The sequence below is a fragment of the Panthera tigris genome, chromosome D4 (assembly GCF_018350195.1).
Source record: "Panthera tigris isolate Pti1 chromosome D4, P.tigris_Pti1_mat1.1, whole genome shotgun sequence".
NCBI classification, from domain to species: domain Eukaryota; kingdom Metazoa; phylum Chordata; class Mammalia; order Carnivora; family Felidae; genus Panthera; species Panthera tigris.
The window spans coordinates 64,878,585-64,902,570 of NC_056672.1; the positions used below are offsets into that span (position 1 = coordinate 64,878,585).

At 38.3% G+C, this 23,986-nt stretch overlaps 1 long non-coding RNA gene and 1 pseudogene across 1 annotated transcript in view; one reads left to right on the plus strand and one right to left on the minus strand.

Moving 5' to 3' along the window:
* LOC122233168 overlaps nucleotides 1–23,986 on the plus strand; it is a 92,636-nt gene that overhangs the window by 61,062 nt on the left and 7,588 nt on the right. The gene's annotated exons all lie outside the window — the stretch shown is intronic.
* On the minus strand, nucleotides 2,639–2,757 carry LOC122233350 (annotated as a pseudogene).

Sequence of the window (23,986 nt, forward strand, 5' to 3'; positions counted from 1 at the left end):
CTTCTGCTGAGCCATAATTCATATTTTTACTCATCAGAGGAAAATAATCACTATCAAATCACAAAAGTGGAGCTTTGCTTCAAAAAACAGACACATGGATCAATGGAACAGGACAAAGAACCCAGATGTGGACCCACAAATGTATGGCCAAATCATCTTTGACAAAGCAGGAAAGAATACCCAATGGAAAAAAGATAGTCTTTGCAGCAAATGGTGCCTGGAAAACTGGACAGTGACATGCAGAAGAATGAAACCAGACCACTTTTTTCTACCATACACAAAAATAAACTCAAAATGAAGGAAAGACCTAAAGGTAAGACAGGAAACCATCCAAATCCTAGAGGAGAAAACAGGCAGCAACCTCTTTGACCTTGGCCGCAGCAACTTCTTACTTGACACGTCTCCAGAGGCAAAGGAAACAAAAGCAAAAAATGAACTACTGGGACCTCATCAAGATAAAAAGCTTCTGCACAGCTAAGGAAACAATCAACAAAACTAAAAGGCAACTGATGGAATAGAGAAGATATTTGCAAATGACATAACAGATAAAGAGTTAGTGTCCCAAATCTATAAAGTATCAAATTCAACAACCCCCCCAAAAAAACCCCAAATAATCCAGTAAAAAATGGGCAGAAGACACGAATAGACAGTTTTCCAAGACAGTTTTCCATCCAATAGATGTCTTTCCAATAGACATCCAGATGGCTACAGACATATGAAAAGATGCTCAACATCACTCATCATCAGAGAAATACAGATCAAAACCACAATGAGATACCGCCTCACACCTGAAAGAATGGCTAAAATGAACAACTCTGGAAATAAGAGATGTTGGTGAGGATGCAGAGAAAAGGGAACCCATTTGCCCTACTTGTGGGAATGCAAACTGTTGCAGCCACTCTGGAAAACAGTATGGAAGTTCCTCAAAAAATTAAAAATAGAACTACCCTATGACTCAGCAATTGCACTACTAGATACTTATCCAAAAGATACAAAAATGCTGATTCAAAGGGGCATATGCACCCCAATGTTTATAGCAGCACTATCAACAATAGCCAAAGTATGGAAAGAACCCAAATGTCCATCAACTGACAAATGGATGAAGATGTGGTACGTGTATACAATGAAATATTACTTGGCTATCAGAAAGGATGAAATCTTGCCATTTGCAACAATGTAGATGGAACTAGGGTGCATTATACTAAGCAAAATAAGTCAGTCAGATAAAGATAAGTAACATGATTTCACTCATATGTGGAATTTAAGAAACAAAACAGGTGAACATAGGAGAAGGGAAGGAAAACAAAATAAGATAAAAGCAGAGAGGGAGGCAAAGCATAAGAGGCTCTTAAATACAGAGAACAAACAGGGTTACTGGAAGGGGTATGGGTGGGGGTGTGGGCTAAATGGGTGATAGGCATTAAGGAGGGCACTTTCTGGGATGAGCACTGGGTGTTATATGTAAGTGAAGAATCACTGGGTTCTACTTCTGAAACTAACACTGCACTGTATGTTAACTAACTTGAATTTAAATTTAAAAAATATTTTAAAAGTGGAGGTTTGCTTCAAAGAAGTTTTTTCATTTATTCATGTATTCAATTATTTATGTATTTTTTCCAGCAAGCACTTTTTAGTACTTCCTTTGTATTTAAAACTACGTTAGGTGCTATAAGGAATAGAATATTACATACAATATGCAATTCCTATCTCAGAATCCTTATAATCTACTTTAAGAGACTAGAAAATCATATGTCACCTTTTGAAATGGAAGGTGATTAACAAATAATTACATTCCAAAAGTGTTGTTCAGGGAATTCATCCTAGCAGACATGTGTTGAAGACTGAGGCTGTTAGATGCAGTTTCATGGAAAAGGCCAGAGAGAAACAGAAAAAAATTATGGACTGATTGTGGAAACTGCAGGTATGGCTGGAGCAACGAATGGGTGTGTGGCAATGCAACTGGGAGAGGGAATGTGGTGATGAAGCAGTGGGCAAAGGCCAGGTCATGAAGGCCTTTATGTTCTCTTAACCCCAAAATCTGTTGGAAGCCATGGCATAATTTTCCTGCTACCAAGTCATCCTGGAAATAATGTAGGTGGTAGAAAGGGATAGGGTGGCAATGGCTTATACAAGGCAGAGAGAAGCTATGAGTCTTCTAGATAATACAGATATGAAACATCAGAATATTGAAGCTACTATTTTTGGTTATTAAGTGAGTATCATGAGGTGGAAGGGGTTGAGTAAGATGTAGAAATAGAGTATTGGTCCTAGGATTCTTCCTTCCGAGATTGGAAGAAGATGGCACCATTAATTGAAAAAGAAAAAAGAGCTGATGAGCGTAGCAAATTTGTGGTTAATCCAAGATTATTTGACTACACTGGGACTTTCAGTACATTGACCCCACCATTTTTTTTTTCATTATTCACTCTCTCAATCCATGTCCTCACTTTCTTTTTACCCAGCTCAGACTCCATGCCTAGCATTAAAATAACCCTCTTGTATATACCCATATATCCTTTTCCCCCTCTCCACCTTCTATTAATCACAATTTTCTACCTACTTCTTCCTCTGTACTTTAGTTGCTAATTGTATTGGGAGAAAAAGCATAATCATGCTCATTTGTCACACTATTTTTTAAAGCCTTCAGCACCTGAAATTCCCAGGCAGTCTCCCATCCAAGTACTAACCAGGCTAGATTCTGCTTAGCTTCCAAGATCAGACAAGATTGGGCACATTCAAGTTGGTATGGCCACAGACTCATTTGTCACACTTTGAAGTCAAAATCACAAATGCATAGCCGATTTTTACCATTGCTGGACAACTCTACAACATTTCCTTAATTTATATACTCCCTTACTCTTCCATACTACTAACCGTTTCACATATTTCCCTCCTTTCTGATTGAAATTTAAAAGCCCTTTCTTTAACTTCTATCTGAGGCTCTTCCCTCTCACTTCATTGGTAAGTCAACATATATGGCAAAAACTGCATACTGTCAAATTAGCCTTGAAAATTCCTTGGGAAGTTTCACATTGGAGACTGACATGTCTTCTCTTAAGAAGTCTAATACAACCAGTTTCTGCTCTGGCATTGGAAATTCCCTTAGGTTAGTATCCGCTAAAGTATATAGACTACATTCACAGTCTTTAGTCATTATAATCGACAGCTAGGTGCTCACACTGTGAAAGCTGTATGAAAAGTGACTTCAGCTGGGGAAAGAGCATATTCGCCTCTCCCCTCTCACTCTGGGGCATAGGCTAACTGAGTGAAATGGAAGGAAAATGTTCATATAAATTTATATTTCTATAGCTTTCATCTCTCATTTTTTGGAGAATGGGAACTGATGAGTGTGAAATGTTAATTCACATTAAATAGCAGATGTATGATGTGACCCCACTGAAAAATAGGATGCATTTTCTGCTACTTGTTAAATGTCATCATCTACTTAAAATGCTTAGCACAGTGCCTGGCATATAGTAAACAATAAGTGTAAGCTATTAGTAGTAGGAGTGTTAATATTCAAGAGTTGATGTCACAGCCAAGTGGAGAGGGCACATGAATAGGAAGATAAATGGTGGTATACGAGAAATACTAAGTAACTATTAGAGGTGCTTTAGAGCAGAGAGAGCTCACCATCAGATAAATCCTCAATGATTAGATTTAAAATGTTATGTATAAAAATGCATGAGATTATAACAGGAAGAAAGCTAGCAGCTGTCAACCAACAGTTCAGATCAGATACAGGATCTGAACACTGGAGATCATTTCCAGACCATTTCCAGAAAAATAAGCCACAAAATCAGAGTCTACACACATAATGCTTTATGGGTTTCACACGAGATGTTTGCCTTTGTTATCTGTCTCATTTAATCCTCATGGAAGTTAGTTGATGAATGAGGATGGGAACACCTTCCCTTCCTACTAATGGAAGAAACTGTCCCTTGGAGGACTGTGACTTGCCTCGCCTCCTTCCACTCCATGTCAGAGCCTGAACAAGAGCTGCTTGGGTTCTCTGACTCTAAATCCAGCCCCTTAGCCATTGTTTCTTCCTGTTCTGCCTGCAACAATCATTCAAAGAGAATAGCATGTGCTCTGGTAACAAGAGCCAGGTTTAATATATTGCTAAAATATTTCGGTGCGTGGACAAGTCCATTTAAAAAGAACAAGAAAATCTTTAGAAAGTTGTGCAACCATCAATATTGTTATTCCATTAACTAGACATGCTGGTATCATCTTAATTTAAATATTTGTAAGCAGAAGAGAGATGCTCATTTTTATTCACAATGCCTTTCCTATCCCATCTGGCACAAGCAATTTCCTTGTGTGTGCCTTTAAACTGTGTTATAAAGAAATTAATTTTACCCTGAGGGCTTTCACTGTGAATCTCACAACCTTCATTCTGGTTATTTCTCAGTTTCATCATCAGTAACAAATTGTTCTTGTGGGGGGAATTGCGCCTGTCAATTTTTCTAGTTTAGCCCATCAAATCTTTCATTAGGTGTTGCCACTAACAAATAAATGCCTTTGTTTTCTTTCCAGAGTTGTTGGCAGCTATTATAATTATTTTATCAGAGAAACACAATTTGCATTGGTATATATTTATTAATTGGAAAATTACCTTTCAAATTAGTTTATAATGAGAATGATTATGTTTACTATCACTTAGACAAAGTGGTAAATAAAAGAGTCAATTCAAATAAAGTATGTGATTAATAATTAAAAATACAAATGTGTGTCTAGTAAAAATCTGCTGATGTATGACCTCAGCTTCCTAAAGGTCAAGGGCCTTTAGACAAAAGAATAGAAAAATGCTATTACTTTTATTAATTCTTTCTCAATTCACTCCTCTAAGCTGGACTTGGCTTTGTCATCAGGGCCATAAAGATAGACATGGCATAACTCCTGGCTTCAAAGAGGTCAGTCTAAAAATGTCACAATGTCAACAGCTATCAATTATTCAACATTTTCTACATAATGGGCAGAAGGCCACATTTTCTCACAATGTACATAAATATTTTGTCATTTAAATCTCTTATTAACCTTGGAAGGAAAACACACTATAAGGAATGTGAAATTCGCAGAACTTACTCCCTGAAGGCTCTAGACCTAGGCAATAGCAGGAGGCTGTGAACCTCAGTCTCTTTCTCTGTCTGTGTCTGTCTTTGTCTCTCCTTCTGAAACTATGATGGAGATAAGAGCCAGAATAGTGGTGGAATCACCAGGCTATACAAGCACAAAAGAGCTTCTGCCTTACTTTACCTGACCCCTGCTCCTCAGAAGGTCCTGACTCTGAATGTTAGAGAAAAACTTATATGCATCGAGCTCACCATTTTCTAACATGAAACAAACGCTCACTGTCATTAGAATATCCTGGAGGCAATGGGTGTGTCCACAGCATCCCTCTCCACAAATCACCAGGCATTGCTGAGGCTTTTGGTCACAGCTTAAAGATGTCATTGTGCTCTAAGCCTGGAGCCATGACCACTCAAACTCCCACTGTGGTATCAAACCCCATCTTTAGTTCAGATAAACATGTATTTCTGAACCCTAACTGTGTGCCAGGAACTGAACTAAGAGATAAATGAAGGATTAACACGTGATGTCTGCCCTCAGAAATTCTAAGGGAGGACACAGTTTAAGCACATTTTGATGAGGATGAAGAGCACAGTAGAAATTTATTCAGAGATGAATAGCAAATAAAATAAAATAAAATAAAACAATAAAATCTTTAAAAAAGAGAGAATGTTTGCCTTGCTTGGCATGGGGGCAGGAGGTGGGGGGAGGATCTAAGTAAAGAACGTTTAAACATTTAAGACAATCCTTAAAATATTTATCAAAAATCGAATTAAAGAGGTGATAAAAGTATAGACTGAGGTAGACAGATTAGATGTAAAGCCTAGTTTACTACTTCTCTTAGACCAAATTTCCTTACCTGAAAAAATATTAGTAATGACATCTACTTTTTTTGTTGTATATTTGATGCTAAAATGAGATAGTGTGTTAGTGCTCAGCACAGTATCTAGCACTTATTATTTGAGGCAGAATGTGTACATATAACAGAATTAGTATTTAAATTTTCAGGACACGTGCAATTTACCTTCAGAGATTCTGACTCATGCAGGATATAGGATACCAGGCTGTTCTGACAATTATTTTAGATAAGTATGGCCAATATTTGTGTTTCTGGAAGGGAAGAGAACATCAAAAATGCTAGTTTGTATAATCCTATGATTGACAAAATACCAGATAATACTGCTTTTTGGAGTTTTTAAGTTTATTTATTTATTTTGAGAGAGAGAGTGTGTGAGCAGGGAGAGGCAGAGGGGGTGGGGAGAGATAATCCCAAGCAGGCTCCATGCTGCCAGCACAGAGCCTGTCACGGGGCTCGATCCCACAGACTGTGAGATCATGACCTGAGCTGAAATCAAGAGCTGGATGCTTAACGGACTGAGCCACCCAGGCAGCCCTGCTTTTTCTTTTTTAATCATAGGGTTATTATGAACGCTTTAAGCTGGGAGACCTCACATACACTCAATATAAACCTGTATTGATGTGTCCTAGACCAGTATGTTCTTACATGCTGATGTGAGCGGACCGTAGTTCTTCTGTAATTGCCTACGGCACTACTGTATTGTGGGTTTCTCACAGCAGGGACCATGACTTTTGTCCTTGAATCTTCACTGCATGACATGTAGCACGTGCTTATTAATAAGTGACAGTTGAAGGGAAACTGATAACTTTTATCCACTTCAACATTATAAATTTCATTTTTTATGATATGTACATACATGACATAATTTCAGTTTCTAATCACAACATAATAGAATTATCGAGAAAATCACACTACTGAGGAAATTGATGTAATTAGCGTCCCTTTAAATTCACACTGTTATCACCAGCCTTTATTAGATACTCACGTACAACATGCAATGCTACTCTGTTTCTCCAAGAAGCTTATTTTTCTATTCTTTAGTCAAATAATCACTTTTTATTACTTTGCACGCCCCCTCCCACCACCACTTTATTATGCTGACCTTGTCTGATAAATCACAGATAAACAGAAGCCATGATATGGGAAGCACCCCCTCTTCCTATCACTAAGTCAACAAACTTGTCTGACACTGCACTTCTCTATTTCTACCCTTCAGTTGTGAGGGAGAAGCTCCCTACCCAGCTGAAGTCATTCCTTCACTCCATGTCCCTTTGCCACTCACTTTGAAAGGGCTGAGCTTCCTGATTATTCCCCCCGTCTTCCACATCATCAGTCTTTCCCTCTGTAATAAATTATTCCTGCTGGCATGCAAAGGTCGACCCCCAGCACACATCTTTAAACAATATCTCCTTACATCCTCTTTACCTGGTCCCCATTTTTCTGCTTACTTTCCTAGCCAAACTTCTTACAAGGGTTGTCAACACAAACTGTCTATACTTCTCCCAGAGGGTCACTCTTCAATCCCCTGCTATTTAGCTGCCATCCCCACCATTTCTCTAAAATTATCCTTGTCAAGGTGTCCAGTGACCCCCATGCTTTCTGCTCTCACTGGACCTTCAACCATGGACCGTCCCCTCACAAATTACTTTTCTTTCTTGGAATCTACAATACCACTTCACTCTAACTTTTCTCCTCTCTCTGCATTCTCCTTCTCAGATATGTTCCTCCACTCTACAACTTCCCTTTCTCTCTACTCTCTTTCACTGGGTGATCTCATTCATTTCTAGGACTTTGAATATCATACATGTGCCAACAAGTCCCCAGTGTATATCAGTGACCCAAATCTTTCTTCTCATCTCAAACCCCATGAAGCTAAATCCATTTAACATACAAAAAAATGAAATACATGTGTTTTTTTTTCTTTTAAGATTTATTTTTCCCTTTATTTTTCCTATTTCAGTAAGTGGCATGACATCCTACCCAAGTGCCCAAGCCACAAATCTAAACATTTTTAATGCCGCCTTCTTGTTTATGTTTATCAACAAATGATTTATATACCTTGAAAATGTATCCCTTCCTTTCCTTCTTTCCTGCCAGCATCTGGCACCAGGTCACCATTATCTTCCTTCCACCTGAACAACTGTAACAAGTCTCCTACTGGGACACTACACTTTCTTATTTTTCCCCTAATTCCCAATGCATTATTTATACACTGGCCAGTAATCTTTTGTAAAATCCCAATCAGATTATGAGACTCCTCTGCTTAGAACCCTTCTACATAATTCCATATTATTTATAATGAATATAAATTGCTTTTGATAGCCTACAAGGAACACTTTGATCTTATTTACATCTCCAGCTAATCTCTGGCCATTTCCTGCCTTACCCACTATACTGCAACACATAGGTGTTCTCTCAATTCATGAAACCATGAAAATCATTCCTGTTATAGGGCCTTTCTCTCCTTGGAATGTTCTCCCTCACTGTTTATGTAGTTAAATGCTTCACGTTCTCAAACTGCTTTCTGAGAAAATTTAAACATTACCCACATTACTAAGTAGGAAAAACACTCTTGAAAGCAACTTTTTCGTCTGTCATATTCATTGGTCAAATTCATCAGGAACCCATAGGGGAGGGGAAGGAAAAAAAAAAGAGGTTAGAGTGGGAGAGAGCCAAAACATAAGAGACCCTTAAAAACAGAACAAACTGAGGGCTGATGGGGGGTGGGAGGGAGGGGAGGGTGGGTGATGGGTATTAAGGAGGGCACCTGTTGGGATGAGCACTGGGTGTTGTATGGAAACTAATTTGACAATAAATTTCATATATTTAAAAAAAAAGAATGAAAAAAAAAACAACAAATTCATCAGTTGGCGTCCATGTTGCCAATCCATTGGTTGTTTCTGAATCTTCTTCTTACTCGTTCTACCGACAACATTTGGCACAGCTTATCAGTCCCTCTTTTTTTTTTTTTAAATGTTTATTTATTTTTGAGACAGAGAGAGACAGAGTGCAAGTGGGGGAGGGGCAGAGAGAGAGGGAGACACAGAATCCGAAACAGGCTCCGGGCTCTGAGCTGTCAGCATAGAGCCCGACGCAGGGCCCGAACCCACGGACCTCGAGATCATGACCTGAGCCGAAGTCGGACGCTCAACCGACTGAGCCATCCAGGCGCCCCAGTCCCTCTTTCTTAAAACATCTTACTTTGCTTTCTGGCAGGGGTATACTGGAGTTTGTTTTGCAAGAGACAACTGTTAATTGTTTGGAATTTTGCAAACCTATTGTTGAATAATAATACATAGCGTAAAGTTGGCCATGGTAGAAGTTATGCCACAGAAATTGGTAAGCATTAGATATCAGGGCTTTTAATTTTAGATAGCTTTTTGTTCAACATTTACAGTCACGGTGTCGACTCTGGGACATTGCTCCTTTAGTTCTTCTCCTGCCTTGCAAAAGCATATTCCTGATCTTTCAACATTGGAATGCCCCAGGGTTATCAGTTCAGACCTATTCCAGGTTGTTTTGTTTTTTTTTTTAATTTTTTTTAACCTATACTCATTTTCCAGGGGATTTTATCCAGACCCATGGTTTTAAATGTCGTCTCCTTATTTGATAAAAATTTCTCCAACATTTTTATCTCTAGCTTTGATTGCTCTGCTGAACCTCACATTTCATCTAACTGCCTTGTTAACATCTGCATTCCAATGTCTAAATAAGCACCTCAAACTTAATATTTTGAAAATGAATATTTGACTTACCACCTCTCTTTCACACATGCTCCTCCAAAAGTCTTCCCCATGTCTCTGGGGTTACTTGATTATTCTCTTGCTTTGACACCTCATATCTAATCCATCAGCGAATCTGTTTTTTAATCCCACCTTCAAAGTATATCCTGAATCTGACTACTTTTTACCATCTTGCCTGCTGCCTTCCTACTTAAAGCACTATAGTTTCTTATCAAAATTTTTGCAGTAACCTCCTCACTAGTATTCCCACTCCACCCTTGCCTGACAGCAATCTATTCTCCGCTCACCAGCATTAAAAATCCTCTTGGCTTTCTGCCTCGTTCAGTGGAAAATTCAAAGTGATCACTAGGACCCATTAGACCATATCAACCTGGCCCCTAGATGTCTATCTGAGTTATCTTCCACTGTCTCCCTCATTCTCTAGGCTCCAGACACACTGGTCCCACTGATGTTCCTGCAGGTTCTAAGAACACTTCAATAAAAACTTTTATACCTGCTGTCCTCTCAGACTAGAACATTCATTTCCTGGATATCTGTAGGGCTCATTTCTTTCTTTTTTTAAAAAATATAATTTATTGTCAAATTAGTTTCCATACAACACCCAGTGCTCGTCCCAACAAGTTGTAGAGCTCATTTCTTCCAGCTCTTTACTCAAATGTCACCTTATTAGAAAAGACTTCCATGATCAACCCCAATACTTTTATTTTTCTTTTATAACCTTTATCACACTGTGTCATAATACTACATTTGTGTGTTTGTCATGATTCTCTTCATTAGAATATAAACTCCAAGAGGTCAAAGATTTGATCTGTTTCGTTTACTGCTCACTCCTCAACTCTTAGAACTGTGCCTGGCGCTTAGTAATTATTTACTGAGTAAATGATGAATTAAAGTTTTTTGTGTATTTGTTTACTTTTGCTGAGTAATACGCTTCCACTCCATGAGAGCCCACCAAAAAAAAAAAAAAAAATTAGATTTCTAATTAAATTATCACAGAAGCTAGCCCTAATATACCTCCTTATTTTTCCACCTAATTTTCCCACAGAACTAAATTCAGCGTATCAAAACTGAACTCATCATTCTATCCACTGAAACAAGTCTTTCTGGCTTTACTGCCTCCATTAGAACAATGTATCCTCTCAGTAATGTGAATTTCAGTATTTAAAGCTTTTCACCTTTTATTCTACTCCCTTACTGTAATGTCTTACATCAACAGATGCCAATATTAAATTATTACTTCTGTAAGGACGCTTTGTCTCTTTCTTTTCATTCCCATTGCCAGCACACCAATTCAGAATTTTTTGTTTGAGGTATTTTAGTCATCTTTTAACTACTCTCTTGGTCTTTACCTGTGAGTGTTTTTTTTTTTTTATCACATTATTTACTAATTAATCACTCTACATTATAGCTCTCATACTCAAATCTTCAAATGTCTAAAATGATTTATTTTAGCTGCAGTGACCATATAATTTATTGTCCAAACAGGACACTTTGAAAGTGAAAGGGCACTGTCATTAATTACATTGGGACAGCAGGTATGAACCAGAATTCAACAAGCAAAGCAGGATATGTGGTCACCTTAACTTCCTGGGGAGTGTCATGCCTTTCTTCTTTCTGGAAGAAAAACTGTTTTTTCTGACATCCACTCCATCAACATAATTCAGTGATATAAATTGAATCATCTGAGCCAACATGAACATTCCATTCCTTTTGTTAGTAATTACTTTAGGAAGGAGCATGTGATGAATTTTAGCCTATGAAATGTTAGAGGTAGCTGCTTCAGGGAGAGCGATTTCTGAAAGATGTTTCTATACACATATAAAGACAGTTCTTATTCTTCTGCTGGCTGATATCTTGTCTGGATATTTGATGCCTGGAGCCATAGTGGGCAACTTGTGATGATGAGGTGGCTGGCAGGAGACAAAGCTGATGTCCTGGCTTCAGCAGAAAGATGAAAACAACTTGATTCTTTGATTAAATCATTGAGATACTGAATCAACCAAACCTGGGGTACCCTGTATCCAAAAGGAAGGTAGTCTTCTGATTGTGTGAGGTAATAAATTTTGTTTATTGTTCAAATGAGTTATGACAGCATTTTCAGTTACTTGCATTCCCATTTGATGCAAATCTGTCTCTGTCTCTGTCTCTGTCTCTCTCTCTCTCTCATTTTCATGACCCTTCACCTTATGGCCTCTCTCCCCTCTCCCACCCCTACTTACTACAACCTATTCCAATACACTTCATTTTTTAAACCACATTGAAAGACTACAATCTCTTTTTGAAAATATTTTTTATTTCCTTTGACCAATCTTTGTGTAGGCTGCCCCACATTTCAGAAATACCCCCTGTTCATTTCTGTATACTAATGTCCTTAGAGCAGTTCATCTCAGATATTATCTCCTCAAGAACATTTCTTGATTGCTGAAATGGTCCTTATCTTTCTCTCTTTTGAACCTATGTTGCAATGAGTTCATACATCTTTCATCACCCAAATTTGACCCCATCCTATTACGTACAATCCTAAATCTTCCCCCCTACTCTTATTCTTCTCTGTAAACTTTAAACACCTGACACAGGATTTTGCATATGCAGGAAATATTTCTTAAATTGAAATTCTGAAAATATTTCACTATCTGTAGTTATTAGTGAGTTAAGTAATATTTTCTTATAATTTGCAAGGCACCACACTTAGAATACTTGGGTCTCTGCCCTCAAATCACTATCGTAAAATGCAGAATAAGAAAAAAAATGAGTATCTAATGATTAACGCATTTTTTGATTGCAGAAACTTGCTACAAATAACGTAGTAATTCTTTTGCACATACCTGCCTAGGTAACTAATTGGCCAAAGTGATTCTTTTATTGGCAGTATATTTCTACAATATATATCAGACACTTTAAAGAGATAAATGGAATCTTGCCATACATGGTGCCAACTTCTTTATTGAATTAAAAGGGACAGGAGAAAATACAGAAACATGTATCAGTTTATGGTTCCGCATCTTACTCAGATGAAATGCCTCTGATTTAGCATGTTAATATTTTAAAGAGACTTGAAATTCTATATATGTTTCAGTTTGTTTGTTTGTTTGCAATTAATGCATTATACTTAGCATTACATATGCTTAGGTCAAAATCAGTCTTAAAAGACACCAGTTCCTTTATTTTAAAATACTGAATTTAGTAAGAGAGATAAAGGCAGGGGACAGGAAAGAACTTAACACTGAATGAGTGCCTAATATGTGCCAGGCACTATGTTAGGAACTTTGGGTACATTTTCTTATTTTATCCTGAGAATCCCAATCCTATGAATCCCAATCCTATGACTTAGGTTTTTTTATCTCCAGCTTACGAATGAGAAATTTGAGGCACAGAATAGTGCCCACAAATATAGTTGTCAAATAATAGAGCCAGGATTTGAATTCAGGTAATTGATTAAAGCCAGGCCAACTTTACCAAATATATAGGTAACCTAATATTTTGGATTTAAGGTCAAAAGCTATGTTTAGCAATAAAGAATTTTTAGGATATAAATTGAGGAACTCACAAGTTAGTAAAAGAGGCAAATGTTCACAAACAATATAAAGAAAAATCCAGTAAGACCATAGGAGTTCAAAACTGAAATGCTAAGGTATCTGAATTTAGATTCCCGTGAAGGATTGGGTTGGATAGGTTATTTATAAAGTGAGCACAGAAAGCACATGTGAAAGAATGCAAAGGGAGACAGGGAAGGGCAAAACATCTGTAAATGGTGCATTAATAAACAAATACTACGAGCTACTAGTGCTTAATCTCACTGGGAGCCTCTGAGGAATTGTGTGGAATGCACTTCAAAATTACTCTACTAGCAGCTGGGGAAGCTGGCATAGTTACCTACCCACTCTCTTCTCTCCTCGTGTGAGGATTATCCCAGGGAGGTGTTAAATTCCCAGCACTTCTGGGCTTCCTCGCTTTCTGAGCACTGGCACTGGAGAAAGCCCCAAGGCAGAGAGTCAGAGATGCAAGCACTGGAGGGGGGAACCTGTCAGACTGCACCCATGCACAGGCATAGGACCTTTCTGCTCCTCAGAGACGGATGGGGTGAGCAACAGTACAGCCACATGTGGGAATGTCAAGGAGAGAATGTTTAAGGAATATTGAGGGAACCAGGGAGACATCACAGAGAAGATGACTTCTAAACAGGGGCATTGAAGGATGGGTAGAATCTAACTCCGCTAGGTATGGTGAGAAAGAGAAGCAGAAGAAAGTATAGTTGAGTTTTGTTCAATTTCAGTCTACCCTGACCTCCCAAGTTAAAATTGCCTCCCACCCTTCCTGCCATTGCTTACCACAATCCTGACTCCTCCCCACTTATTTGATGTACTGGTTTTCTACAGTAATCATTAATACACGATACAAATTATTTGTTATATTTATTGCTTACTGTCCATACTACTCACCTTCACTAGCATGTAAGATCCAAGAAGGCCAGGGATGTTTGTCTGTTTTGCTCACTAATGTATCCTAAATACTTAGAACAGTGCCCCGCACTTAGTTGTTTAATAAATATTCATTGAGTGAAAGAATCAACCTTATCATTCAGCTCTTGAGCTACTGGATGCCTATCTCTAACTTTAATGAAGATGGAGAATCTGGAAAGAGAAGGAAGAATGAGAAAAAAATTAATGTATTTAGTGTGGGACCCGTTTGAATCCAACATACCTGTGAGACATCCCAGTCTTGTTTCAGTACCCTGAGGAAGGGAGAAGGGCGGCAATCTAAGCGTGCTTACCACTCTGTGTCTGCTGTTTTAACGTGATATGCAGCATCTTTTCAAGGATCTTTTTCCTCAGGAAATTATCTGTATTTATAGTATTAATATACTCTAGTAGGCATGATAATCTCACATTTTTCTGGCATCATCTATCCTCAAGGGCCTCTAGGCTTCTGTGCTGAGAAGTTATTTCTCTTGCAGCCTTGCATTTACTTCTTTAAACTGAGAGCATCTGTTACAGGAGCTGATTCTAGTTGGCAGCTTGCACTCACTCAATAGTGCCCTTAACATCACTACTAAACTCAGGAGTCTGCTTTCCCTGGGACTCACTCTTCTGCCCTAATATGTCAGAGGATTTTCCTCCCACACTGGGTGGAACTGTGAGATACAAAGGCTTTAGATGTGGACACTGTCTTTTGATTTTGTGTTCTAAGCAGTCTTACAAGCAAGATTATCTCTTGGCTAGAACTGATACATATGCTAGTTCTTGGAGATCAGACAGACGTAATATATGTTTAGTCATAGCCCATGTCCATTTCTGACATCAAGTTTACACCTGCTTCACCTTGGAAAAATGAAATCCACTTATATAGAGCACCATAATTTGGAAATTTTCTTAATTACATTGCCGTTTACCTTTGTGCTAATGATGAAGAAATGGTTTATTAAGCAAATTAATAGAGGAAAACCATTGTGAACAGAATGCGTAAAGTTTATAACTAATTCAAGGAAGAAATTTTAAGCAACCTCGAATACTTTAGAAACATCATTTACATGTAAATACCTGGGGTAATAGGCTAATTACAATAGTTTTTATTTCTTCATTGAAACTGTTTCCCTAAAGCATTCTCTTAAACTGCATTTTCATATTCTATCATCTAGTTTCCTCGAAAGTATAACAAGTGGGTTTTTAAATTTTCAATAATTTCGATTTGTCACCGATTATGCTTCCACCCAATTAATGAGGTTTGCCAACAGTGGATTCACCAGTGATGATGCAACGTCATCAGATAAAAATATCAAAGCCCAGTGGTAAATCTAGACATCAAGCAATTCCAGATTTTATAGAGTTGTGTGAAAAGAAAGGAAAAGCACTGAGTGGATTTTATTTAAGCCAGCTGCTGCAGAGTCCCCTCGTGGACTACAGCACAGCAGGGGGCGGCCAAAACTATGAAAAGCAATCCTTTGATGGAATGCTGTGCCTTTAGTTGGTGAAGAATGAAACACATAAAATGTTACCGCCTTTTGATGACTTGCTGCAAGTGTCTCATTGTCTGACCACTGATGTTTCCATTGCCTCTTTCACACTGCAATCTCTAATGTCTTTTTATCTTAATAAATACAAGTGCTAAAAGCCATCTCTTATGAATATGGTGTGGCTGTTTTCCTCCCTCCAGTTATGGTTCTGTCTCTACTTTAGCCAGAAGCTGTCTTTATGTATCTACTTCACATGAAATTGTTTTCAAAAAGAATTTGAAAAAACATGTCTTTAGTGTATTTCCTAGTACCAATTTCTCTTTGGTCACATTTTTTTTTAATTCTACAAAGAAAACTTACAAACCAAAGATGGGTGGGAAACAGACATGCTGAGGATAATTAGTGACTGGGACACTGGTGAAATTAGAGGAGTGTGAATGGTCCAGGCTTACACAGGGCTGATCGGTTGTGTCTGTGCCCAAATTAGCTTCAGCATCAACTAAACAACTGAGTAAGACAATTTAGTTGTTCATGCTTGGCTTAAACTCTTCTCTGTTAGATCCACACTGAGACTCCTACACTGATTCAGAGACTCCCTGGATCTGTTTCTTCAGTAACAATATTTTGTCTCCTACAGAGTGTAGAGGAAGTTCTTCATAACATTTTCATAAACGTTTTCATTTACCCTATCCACTTCTTCCCTCCTGACCTTTGTGGTAAGTGATGCTTCTGATTCTTTAGGCCTTTCCAGAATGCTATGGAGAAAGCAATAATCTTGTTCTCATGGTATCTCTCTGCAAACTCTTAGATTTGAAATTTTTCATTCTGTTACATCAGGTGCTACTCCACTCCCATTTCCATGTTCCTACGTTTGACCTTAGAGTTACAGAAATTATCTAGACTATGTGTTTAGAGTATGTATTTCTGTCTCTTATTCTCCTTATTGCTTGTGGTTTTCATAAGGAAAGGAAATTGAAACCTGAAGTTGAGCATTCTTTCTTAGAAACATCTGAAATTAGGTGTTAGGTGAAACAGGGATGAAGGGAATGGCATTCCAGGAAAAAGGCAATAACACAGTTTCTAGCTACTGTCAAGTGTAATTGTGGTAGCAGAATATTGTCATACCTATCTTATATTTATTTTTTAAATTTATTTACGTTTTTATTTTAATTCCAGTTTATTAACATATAGTGTTATATTAATTTCAAGTGTACAATATAGTGATTCAACAGTTCCATACATCACCCTGGGCTCATCACAATGAATGCACACCTTAATCCCCATCCCATATTTAACCCATCCCCTCCTCCCAACCATCAGTTTGTTCCCCATAATTAAGAGTCTGTTTCTTGCTTTGTCTTTTTCTGTATTATTTTTTTTCTTTTGCTTGTTTGTTTTGTTTTGTAAGTTTCACGTTCGTGGACTCATGGTATTTGTCTTTCTGACTGAGCTATTTCACTTAGCATCATATACTCCAGCTTCACAAGTATATATATGAGTATATGTAGAGTATATTCATTATAAACTCTAGCTTTTTGCAAATGGCAAGATTTCATTCTTTTTTCATGACTGAATAATATTCCATTGTGTATATGTATGTGTGTATATATATATATATACACATATATATGTATATATGTGTATATATATATATATATCACATCATCTTTTTCATTCTTCAGTCAATGGACACTTGGGCTACTTTCACATTTTGGCTATTGTAAATAATGCTGCTACAAACATAGGGGTGCACATATATCTTTGAATTACTGTTCTTGTATTCTTTGGGTAACTACCCAGTAATGCAATTTCTGGATCATAACATTGTTCTCTTTTTAACTTTTTGAGGACCCTCCATACTGTTTTCCACAGTCTACATTCCCATGAACAATGTAAGAGGGTTCCTTTTTCTCCACATCCTTGCCAATACCTGTTGTTTCTTGCGTTGTTGATTGTAGCCATTCTCATAGGTAGTATCTCATTGTAGTTTTGATTTGTATTTCCCTGATGATAAGTGATGATGAGCATATTTTCATGTGTCTGTTGGCTGTCACCTCCATATCTTAATCACCAGAATATACCTTACATGGCAGAAGGGACTTTGCAGGTGTGATTAACTTAAGGATCTTCAGATGAGGGGAGTATCCTGAGTTATTCAGGTGGATCCAATCTAATCACAAGGTGATTAAAAGGTAAAAAAAAAGGGGGGGGGGGAGGGGTGTAGAAAAGGGAAGATCAGAGAAGATGACCAGAAGCAGAAGTCAGAGAGAATCAAGATTTGAGGAAAGCACACTCCTGGGTTTGAACATGGAGGAATGGGTCATAAACCCAGGAATGCAGGTGGCATCTAGGAGCTAGAAAAGTCAAGGAAATGGATTCCCCTTGAGCCTCCAGAAGAAATGTGCCCTACTGACCCATTTTGGACTTCTGACCTTCAGAAATTGTAAGACAATAAATATGTATTGTTTTAAGCCACTAAATCTGTAGTATTTTTTTTAATATTTATTTCTGAGAGAGAGAGAGCATGAGCTAGCAGAGTGGGGGGAGGCAGAGAGAGGGCGACAGAGAGAAATTGTAAGACAATGAATTTGTGTTGTTTTAAGCCACTGCATTTGTAGTAATTTTTTTTATGTGTGTTTATTTTGAGAGAGAGAGGGCGTGAGTGGGGTAGGGGCAGAGAGAGAGAGGGGACATGGGATCCAAAGCGGGTTCTATGCAGACAATAGAGAGCCCAATGCAGGGCTGGAACTCATGAACTATGAGATAATAACCTGAGCCACAGTTGGATGCTTAACTGACTGAACCGCCCAGGTACCCTTAAATTTATACTAATTCTTTGGCAGCATTAAAAAACGAATAGTACACATAGGGAAAACTAAAGAGAGGAAAGGTGAGTGTGCAGTGAGGTAGAAGATAGTGAAGTGTCTGGTATGTCAAGCTAAGAAATTTAAATTTTATCCTGAATGACATTAATGTCCACTGAGAGATTTTAGGCAGAGAGATTTCACAATTAGCTTTGCACTTTAAGCTTTCCACTCCAACAACCATTGGGATGGAGGAAGGGCCGAAATTAGAAGTAAGTTGATTTGGTGACTGTCTCCATAATACAGCCAACAAATGCTATGTTTATTAGCTAAACTAGTCAATGAAATGGAGAAAGAGTAATAAGCTGAAGATACACTAAGGAAGTAGAATGATTAAATATGGAGTAACTAAAAAGTAGAATTCTAAGTGACTCATAAATTCTGTGATTGGGAGGATGTTTTTATTTTTCTTGGAGATAAAAAAATAGAAAAGAGGGATTAAATTTGGTAAAGGTGCAAGTTTGATTTTAGATGTTCTGTTTAGATATCTGTGCCTATAAGTTGACAAGTAAAAAGATATTCAGTGGCAGTTGGATATATGAGAAATGGATTAGGATTGTTGACACACAAAGATAGAAAATAAATAACAAGCAGGAAGGAATTATAATGAACAATAATTTAAGGAAGATTCCCATTTCTTTTGACTTCATTTATATCCACAACTTTTACTAATATTTATAAACCAACCAAAATTCCAAAATTATTGGAATTTTATAAACCAAATTCCAAATTTATAACTCTAGCTCTAGTCCTTATAATCTAACCTGAGCTGGGATCCTTACTTAACTATTTTCTGGAGAACACTACCTTGACATTTAAAGGCTTATTAAATCTTACATTTTATCTTCCTGGTTAATAGAACTACCACTCCTGGGTTTCTAAGTCAGAAATCTCATGTCCTCTTCAACAACTCCTGCTCTCTCACTCATATCAAATCCATCACCAATTCCTGTCCATTCTACTTCTCAGATATCTCTGGAACCTATTCCATCCACTCTCTATCCACTGCCATTTCTTTGGTTAAGACTCCCAGAATAACTTTTTACTCATTAATGCATCTTCTTCCCTCCAATCCATCCACTGCAGTAGCACGGAGGGGACATGATAATAACATTACTCCAACATGGCATCAGGTCCCCACAAAATCCCTTTGAGGCAGGAAAGAGACACCTTGCTTTCTCTCCTTTTATCAGGGGGCAGATTCCCTTGTAGGGACTGTACCCTTCCAAGCACATTATTGACCAGGACCAGGTCAGATGTTCACTCCTTCACCATCCACTAACATAGGGAAATGATTAGTGTAGATTACTCATGCTTAGTTTTATGAACTTAGCATGTTACCCATGACATAAACCGGGCTTTTTTAAATGAAAGGAGAAAAAGGTGTGTGAATAAGGATGATGGTTTATAGACAACCAACACCTGCTGCATCTGGAAATCAAGAAAAAGCAAGATGGGGGGAGGAGTCGGCTGCACCTGATGGTCCTTTGCAAGGCAGGCCTGCCCTGACCAAAAAATGGAGGCCATTAACCCAGTGCTGTTCTATGAACCAAACGTGGACATCTGATCACTATATGCCACTACCCAGTAAGAACTGATAAAGAGTTGCTGACTCTAAATGGACATAGAATGAGATTTCACAAGGATATATATGGAGGTTAAATGAAAATATGTTAGAAGATGAAGTAAATTTGTGAAATGCTGTTCTTCCTACATTTTGCCGTCAAGACTGATCTTGAGGATCCTGGGAAGATGGCAGCGTAAGAGGACGCTGGGCTCACCGTGCGTCCTGCTGATCACTTAGATTCCACCTACACCTGCCTAAATAACCCAGAAAACCGCCAGAAGACTAGCAGAATGGAGTCTCCGGAGCCAAGCGCAGATGAGAGGCCCACAGAAGAGGGGCCCCTCCCGAAGCGGATCTCTGAAGGAAAAGCAAGCTGAGCCTGCCCCTCCTGCCCCTGTGCACCCTACCGATCCACCCCAGCTAATACGCCAGATCCCCAGCACCACAAGCCTGTCAGTGTGCAAGTAGCCCAGACAGGCCAGCCACCCCACAGTGAATCCCGCCCCTAGGAGAGGGGAAGAGAAGGCACACACCAGTCTGACTGTGGCCCCAGTGGTGGGCTGGAGGCAGATATCAGGTCTGACTGCGGCCCCGCCCACCAATGCAAGTTATTCAAGACAGCACAGGGGAAGTGCCCCACAGTCTCCCACCACTCCAGGGACTATCCAAAATGATGAAATGGAAGAATTCCCCTCAGAAAAACATCCGGGAAGTAACAACAGCTAACGAGCTGATCAAAAACGATTTAAACAATATAACAGAAAGTGAATTTAGAATAATAGTCATAAAATTAATCGCTGGGCTTGAAAACAGTATAAAGGACAGCAGAGAATCTCTTACTACAGAGATCAAAGGACTGAAAAACAGCCAGGAGGAGCTAAAAAATGCTATCAATGAACTGCAATAAAATGGAGACAACTAAAATAAAATGGAGACAACTACGGCTCGGATTGAAGAGGCAGAGGAGAGAATAGGTGAACTAGAAGATAAAGTTATGGAAAAAGAAGAAGCTGAGAAAAAGAGAGATAAAAAAATCCAGGAGTATGAGGGGAAAATTAGAGAACTAAGTGATGCACTAAAGAGAAATAATATACACATAATTGGTAACCCAGAGGAGGAAGAGAGAGGAAAAGGTGCTGAAGGGGTACTTGAAGAAATAATAGCTGAGAACTTCCCGGATCTGGGGAAGGAAAAAGGCAATGAAATCCAAGAGACACAGAGAACTCCCTTCAGACGTAACTTGAATCGATCTTCTGCATGACATATCATAGTGAAACTGGCAAAATACAAGGATAGAGAGAAAATTGTGAAAGCAGCTAGAGATAAACGTTCCCTAACATATAAAGGGAGACCTCTAAGACTCGTGACCAATCTCTCTACTGAAACTTGGCAGGCCAGAAAGGAATGGCAGGAGATCTTCAATGTGATGAACAGAAAAATTATGCAGCTGAGAATCCTTTATCCAGCAAGTCTGTCATTTAGAATAGAAGGAGAGATAAAGGTCTTCCCAAACAAACAAAAACGGAAGGAATTTGTCACCACTAAACCAGCCCTACAAGAGATCCAAGGGGGATCCTGTGAGACAAAGTACCAGAGACATCGCTACAAGCATGAAACCTATAGATATCACAATGACTCTAAACCCATATCTTTCTATAATAACACTGAATGTAAATGGACTAAATGCACCAATCAAAAGACATAGGGTATCAGAATGCATAAACAAACAAGACCCATCTATTTGCTGTCTACAAGAGACTCATTTTAGACCTGAGGACACCTTCAGATTGAGAGTGAGGGGATGGAGAACTATTTATCATGCCACTGGAAGTCAAAAGAAAGCTGGAGTAGCCATACTTATATCAGACAAACTAGACTTTAAATCAAAGGCTGTAACAAGAGATGAAGAAGGGCATTATATAATAATCACAGGGTCTATCCATCAGGAAGAGCTAACAGTTATCAATGTCTAGGCGCCGAATACGGGAGCCCCAAATGTATAAAACAATTACAAACATAAGCAACCTTATTGATAAGAATGTGGTAATTGCAGGGGACTTTCACACTCCACTTACAGAAATGGATAGATCATCTAGACACACGGTCAATAAAGAAACAAGGGCCCTGAATGATACATTGGATCAGATGGACTTGACAGATATATTTAGAACTCCGCATCCCAAAGCAACAGAATATACTTTCTTCTCAAGTGCACCTGGAACATTCTCCAAGATAGATCACATACTGAGTCACAAAACAGCCCTTCATAAGTATACAAGAATTGAAATCATACCATGCATACTTTCAGACCACAATGCTATGAAGCTTGAAATCAACCACAGGAAAAAGTCTGGAAAACCTCCAAAAGCATGGAGGTTAAAGAACATCCTACTAAAGAATGAATGGGTCAACCAGGCAATTAGAGAAGAAATTAAAAAATATATGGAAACAAATGAAAATGAAAATACAACAATCCAAACGCTTTGGGATGCAGCGAAGGCAGTCCTGAGAGGAAAATACATTGCAATCCAGGCCTATCTCAAGAAACAAGAAAAATCCCAAATACAAAATCTAATAGCACACCTAAAGGAAATAGAAGCAGAACAGCAAAGACAGCCTAAACCCAGCAGAAGAAGAGAAATAATAAAGATCAGAGCAGAAATAAATAATATCGATTCTAAAAAAACTGTAGAGCAGATCAATGAAACCAAGAGTTGGTTTTTTGAAAAAATAAACACAATTGATAAACCTCTAGCCAGGCTTCTCAAAAAGAAAAGGGAGATGACCCAAATAGATAAAATCATGAATTAAAATGGAATTATTACAACCAATCCCTCAGAGGTACGAGCAATTATCAGGGAACACTATGAAAAATTATATGCCAACAAACTGGACAACCTGAAATAAATGGACAAATTTCTAAACACCCACACGCTTCCAAAACTCAATCAGGAGGAAATAGAAACCTTGAACAGACCCATAACCAGCGAAGAAATTGAATCAGTCATCAAAAATCTCCCAACAAATAAGAGTCCAGGACCAGATGGCTTCCCAGGGGAGTTCTACCAGACGTTTAAAGCAGAGATAATACCTATCCTTCTCAAGATATTCCAAGAAATAGAAAGGGAAGGAAAACTCCCAGACTCATTCTATGAAGCCAGTATTACTTTGATTCCTAAACCAGACAGAGACCCAGTAAAAAAAGAGAACTACAGGCCAATATCCCTGATGAATATGGATGCAAAAATTCTCAATAAGATACTAGCAAATCGAATTCAACGGCATATAAAAAGAATTATTCACCATGATCAAGTGGGATTCATTCCTGGGATGCAGGGCTGGTTCAACATTCGCAAATCAATCAACGTGATACATCACATTAATAAAAGAAAAGATAAGAACCATATGATCCTGTCAATCGATGCAGAAAAGGCCTTTGACAAAATCCAGCAACCTTTCTTAATAGAAACCCTCGAGAAAGTCGGGTTAGAAGGAACATACTTAAACATCATAAAAGCCATTTATGAAAAGCCCACAGCTAACATCATCCTCAATGGGGAAAAACTGAGAGCTTTTCCCCTGAGATCAGAAACACGACAGGGACATCCACTCTCACCGCTGTTGTTTAACATAGTGTTGGAAGTTCTAGCATCAGTAATCAGACAACAAAAGGAAATCAAAGGCATCAAAATTGGCAAAGATGAAGTTAAGCTTTCACTTTTTGCACACGACATGATATCATACATGGAAAATCCGATAGACTCCACCAAAAGTCTGCTAGAACTGATACATGAATGTAGCAAAGTTGCAGGATACAAAATCGATGTACAGAAATCCGTTGCATTCTTATACACTAACAATGAAGCAACAGAAAGACAAATAAAGAAACTGATCCCATTCACAATTGCACCAAGAAGCATAAAATACCTA